The following is a 6,125-nucleotide window of genomic DNA, read 5'->3' on the forward strand; positions in this document are numbered from 1 at the left end:
TCCCAAGCCAACGAAAGACAGGATTTTATTCTGAAATAAAACCATATATATATATATATATATATATATATATATATATATATATATATATATGCTGTCAAACGCTTCATTTTTTAATCACGATTAATCTCCAAATTTCTATAGTCAATCACAATTCATCGCATGTTATATCACATGAATAACATTCTATTATTTTGCATTTCAGAATTGTCTTTAAGTACATATTAACAACGGAAAGCAATTCTTACCAGTGTGACTGGGAATGTCATTGAAAAATAAGTTACTTTTCGGACTTTTAAATAAATAAACTATTTGTATTTGTTGATTTTTTTTTTTATTTACCGCAAACAAACAGAAACGTTTGGATCGGTCATTCTTGCACAATTCCTCCAAGTACCTAACGTAACTGAGATGTAACACTAACACTTTTGCTTAATACAGTACAAACAAAATGGTGCCGATACAGGTTGCCGCAGCAGGACATTCTAACACCTGTTTTTCCAAAAAGTAATGTAACAATTCTCCTGGACGGAAAATGGGGGTGGATGTCCCAAATTCCAAAAACAGTCACACAACACAGTCCTGAAACCGTATGATGACAAACAGTCAATATAGTGTGCAGTAACTCCTCAATAGCGTCCTACTCACCGGCGTCCAGTGATCACAGGTTATGAGACACAGCGTTTAAAACACTCTGCAGCCTTCCAGCTGGGCTGCCTTCTCCATGGAGTACAGGCTGTATCATGCGTGAAACTACCGTCCCCCCCCCTCGACAACTCTTTAAAAGTAAACTTTCCATTCACAAAGTTATTGGAATCCATTTCTGCGACCTGCACTCCCATTTGTAACGTAACGTTCTTCTTCTTCTTTGAAATTTAAAGTAACGTTAGTTAGTCTTGGCCGGCTAGTATGGCACAGACTATGCAGGCGTGTCTGTTGTTTTGTTTCCGGTCTAGCTAGATCCGGCGTGGTGTTGTAGTTTTTCTAACGTTACCAGTTAATTACGCGATAAAAAACTTGACGCCGTTAACAACGCGTTTAACGGACAGCACTAATATATACATATATAATAATAATAATAATAATAATAATAATAATAATAATACCAAGACGTGTCCTGTAAACAATGAGCCTTTGCATCAGACAGTAGATCCCTCCCATTCAACATCAATAACAAAAGAAAAAGTTCATGTATAACGTCACCGTGTTGGAACCCATCAGCTGTTAGATCAGCATTCTTTTCTGGTTTTATGACTGAGTTTAGAAATGACACGAATTCCTACTCGACAAACACTAAGGCCGTGAGACCTCTGGATCTATATGAGTTGAGTGTGACTTCAAATCCTTATTAATAAGGTTTTATTATTCTAACTATTTATTTCTCTGCCTACCAGCTTGTCCACTAGGCTTGTGACTGGCTGTACACTGATGTAATGTTGTATGTTATTCGTTTTTTATTTTGAACTGTATTCTTAAAAAAAATAAAAAATAAAAAATAAAAAACTGCGCTACCTGCGCCAAACCGGCGCTTGGCCTCGGAGATTATCGTTGCTCGCTTGTCAATCAGACAATATACATAAGCTACGCCACAGGAATGGCTGTTGGTGCAAACATTTGACAAGCAAACACAGTGAACGCTATTATCAAATAAACAATAAACAAAGCAACAAGAATACACAATATCCTTGTCTCAGCACCTCAATTACATATGAGCCTTTGCATCAGACACAAGTAAAGTTAAGATCCCTCCCATTCAACATCAATAATAAAAATGTCATATATAAATTTACAAAATTTCATAATATATATGTCACCGTTGTCGATTCGAACCCATCAGCTGTTAGATCAGCATTCTGTCCTGGTTTTATGACTGAGTTTAGAAATGACATGAATTCAATTAAAAACGCTAAGGCCGAGAAAACCCTTGGATCTATATGAGTTGTGTGTGACTTCAAATACTTATTAATAAGGTTTTATTATTCTACGTATTTATTTCTCTGCCTACCAGCTTGTCCACTTAGGCCTTGTGGACTGGCGGCTAAACCCCTGTACACTGATGTTATGTTGTATGTTATTCGTTCTTTGTATTTTGAACTTTATATGTCGGTATTGTTCTGTATGTGTGTATAAATAAATAAATGAATAAAAAAAAATAAAAAAAAAAACTGGCTTACTCATGCCTCAAAACCATGTCACTTGGGTGGGGATTATCGTTGACACAATATCCTTGTCTCAGCACCTCAATTACAATAATTAAATAATGAAACAGAGCTGAATGTGCAGGTTAGGGCTAGTAACGTGTGTCTAGAATTAGTGTGGTGGTGCACATAAAAAGGAGTGTTGTTAAATGTTGTAAGATGGTCATTTGGCTCCACCTAGTGACCAAAAGTCGTGAGCTTAGAGTTACAAGTTTCTATCTCCGTTTAGGGTAGTTCTGAGATATTGAGCATCAAAGTCTTCACATCCCAGCTATTTTGTGAGATGGAACCTTTTATTTTATTAATAACTAACTAAGAAAAATATTTTTTGTTTACAAAAATAACACCACACAGGCATTAATAAAAACCTAAGGGATCAGATTATGCCAAAACTCAAATTGCGCCAAAAGTGGAGATAGAACCTTACAATTCTAAGCTCACAAAGTATTCTTGCAGCACATGTGAATTCAGCAATAGGCACAATGTTAAGAATAATACATAAACCATATCTAGTAAAAAGACAAAAGGAAGCAATATTGAATTCAAACATGATAGAACATTTATTAAAATCAACACACATATTTGACTAGTCACACTACAATTCAATCAATATCAAATATACATAGTATTAACATGAAAAAGGAAAACACATGCATATATAAAGCAGTTATATATATTATATATATATATATATATACACACACATACATAAACAAGTACACAGTAAAAACCACAGCTTCAAAAATACGCTCCCATTAAAAAAAAAAATCCATTCATTTAAAAATCAAACACAGCACACAAAACAATCAGGAGTGTTTAGTTTGGTTACAGTCTGTCAGATCTTAACAACACTAGGCTAGGAGACATCTTCAATGCGATAATTCGCTATGAGCCAGGCGCCTCATCACCACAGGCGCTCAGCCAATTCCTTCTGTTGGAAAGGGATTTGAGGTGAGTGCAAGGCCACTGGAACTGCCTGCAGTCTTATATATTTTTCCAACACTTATATGTATCAGACTGTGTTTCTGAAAGTTGAGGTCCCCCGCCAAACTATCGCTAATATAAAATGGAGGGGCAGAATGGCTTTTGCGAAGTTCCTGGAATGTTTTCAAACTCTGTTGAACACGCTCAAGCATCGCTTATGTCCATACTCAGCGCCCTTCAATAATACGCTGAATGACTACAGGTGGTAAGAATGGCCAGTCCTCTGATATGATGAGTGTGTCAGGAGGTGAACCAGTCTCTGTAGAATCCATGGCAAAGCGACTCTGAAGCTGCAAGAAAGGAGGATTGGATAAGGCAAGGCAGGGCAATTTTATTGATGTAGCACATTTCAGCACAGTGAAACTCAAAGTTCTTCAGATAAAACACAACACAACACAACAACAGATCGGAAATATATGTAGGCATAGGTAGGATATAAGGTAGAACAAGTTTGACTTTGAAATGCAAAGTTATGCTATCCTTACCGCTTGTTGGGCGTCCTGATCTGTTCCCTCCTCAGCTGAACTGCTGCGGCCCTCAGACGTGCTTTCCTCGGACTGTTCATCGGTATCGGACGTCTCAGACGCGCTGTAGTCCGACTGGTCATCACCCTCCGGCATCACGACGCCATTGTCGTCCGAGTCGTCGCTGCCTGTGCTATCCTCCGAGGCCGGTGTGGTGGAGGGTCCGCCGGCAAACTCATTTGATTTAACCTCCGCCAAGTGGTGTGTCCCGGGCTGCTTTGGGATGGTGGAGAGCTGGTCGTCAGGAACTGGTGTATGCTGCATTTGGCTGACCTCATTCAGGACTGGCGGGTGTGTCTGGGGTTGCGGAGGTGGCACAGGTGACCCAGCAGGAAGGGGTGTTGTTGGCGAATCTGGAAGTAGTGGGGGTGACTGCTTGTGGGGTGGGGGTCCATCCGCCAAGTGGTGTGTCCCGGGCTGCTGTGGGAGGGTGGAGAGCTCCTGTTTCAGCACCCTGTTTAGGGTCACCATCTTTGCTGCAGACAGACGGACCTGATGAAGAAATGCAGTCATACACAGAGGAACTGGAACACACGTTGTAGACTGAACCGTCATATGGTGCTTTTTTTTCAGTGTGACGGTGCACCGTTACCTGTGAGAAGCCCTGCCTCCTCAGGAAACCCAAGAATCTCAAGATGTCCACCAGGTACCCCCTCGTTTGAGCCAGCCTCTTAATTTTCTGCTTCGCTATCCACCTAAAAAAATAGAAAAAAAAGCTTAGGAATGAGTGACCCACTGATGTAGACAGTTACCGAACCATAACGCCCACATCTAAATAACAAAAGTTACCTCATGATCTTCCCCGTCTTTGATAAAAACATGAGGTGGGATGGCGGGGCGCTCCCCACACCCCACATGTGTCGTACAAAACGCCTGATGTTTTTCACAGTACTCCTAAGTTGGCGTTTATCCCTCTTGAAGTTACGTTTTTTGAACATCGCTATCAGGTACTCTGTAAACCACAGAAGAAGAAAGAGCAATGACTGAAATGTCGGGGCCATGCAGGCTTAGTAATGAATAATAATGCATTATTACTCAACAAACCAAAGTCTTTTTTGTGCTTCTTTGGGGCGGGGCGCTGGCTGGCTGAACCTGCTTGTTGTTTTTTTTCCCTTACGGCAGACAGCTGTGAAGCTATTTCTTTCCTTCTCGACTCCTCCAGGATCAATTTGATGTCCTCTTTCTGTGAAGACAGAACATTAGTTGGGACAGTGATGATTATTACACAATACATTATTGACCACTCAATTCATTGATACCAGGTCTGGACCCCACCGCTCTGAAATGACAGCAAAACAATAACATTTGTTTTTACAAAAGTGCAAGATGCATACCGTCATATTGTGAACAGACGTTAAATGCCGGTCGAGACGGATGTATTTTCGTCCGTGGCACGGTCTCGCTGGGCAGCCTAGTGGGCCTGCGTATCTAAATAAACAGAGTCGTACATTTTAAGCACAATAATCAGCAGCCTGTGTTTGTGTGTGAGTGCCATTTAACTTACCTTCCAGAAGCCATTCCCAGCAGGAGCCTGCGCTCTGTGTGATCGTCCACACGGTGCACATCCCTGAGATGCTGGGATCTATTGGCGTAGCTGCCTTTGCACAACGGGCAAGGTTTCATTGTTTTCGTTTGTTTTCTGTGGATAGAAACTGTAACAAGTAGAGATTAGGTTAGATTAGATAACACTTTATTCATCCCACCATGGGGAAATTGACTTGTAACAGCAGGAGAACATAACATACATAAAATAGAAAAAGCAAGTAGATTGAATAATATGCCATTAAATAACAAAAGTAATTCACACACATTCAAAGTCTGTATTGCTAAAACATACTCACCAGAAATCCAAAGTGTAATGAGAAAAAGTTGTTTTCGGTGTCTCCTCCTCTCTTCAGCATCAAATCTCCTCCAGGACTGTGCTTGTTGAGTTGCGGGGCCATTTATATGAAGACAGAGCAGGTCACATCCCCCTTTGGAAGGCCCGCCTACATGTTGTGAATACGTCTTGAAGCAGCATATTAGGAAGACGTTTTGATGAGGATGCTCTGGAAAGGACGTAACCAGACTGATTGGACATCCTTACGAAGACGTCATGGACGCTGTCGTCATCCCACTCGGATCGGCCAGATGAAAACAGCTGCAAGGAAGAAATAAAAGCTAAGAGATGTTGAGCCCCATACTGTGAGATGTTAAAGTTTTGCTGTGCACCTGTGCTCACCAGTTCCAGATCATCCTGGGGGTTAACCTCAGCCAACCGACTGCTGCAGCCCTCACTCGGGTATGGTGGCGGACAGCCAGCAGGTGAGGGAGAGCCAGCAGTCGGTGGTGACCCGGCTCCCTGAGGCTGAGGTGGTTGTGGTGTTGGTGAAGATCCACCCGCTACAGAGGCAGCTTCCCCATGCAGAGAAGGACCTGC

The sequence above is a fragment of the Perca fluviatilis genome, unplaced genomic scaffold, assembly GCF_010015445.1.
Source record: "Perca fluviatilis unplaced genomic scaffold, GENO_Pfluv_1.0 PFLUV_unplaced_scaf_8, whole genome shotgun sequence".
Classification (NCBI taxonomy): domain Eukaryota; kingdom Metazoa; phylum Chordata; class Actinopteri; order Perciformes; family Percidae; genus Perca; species Perca fluviatilis.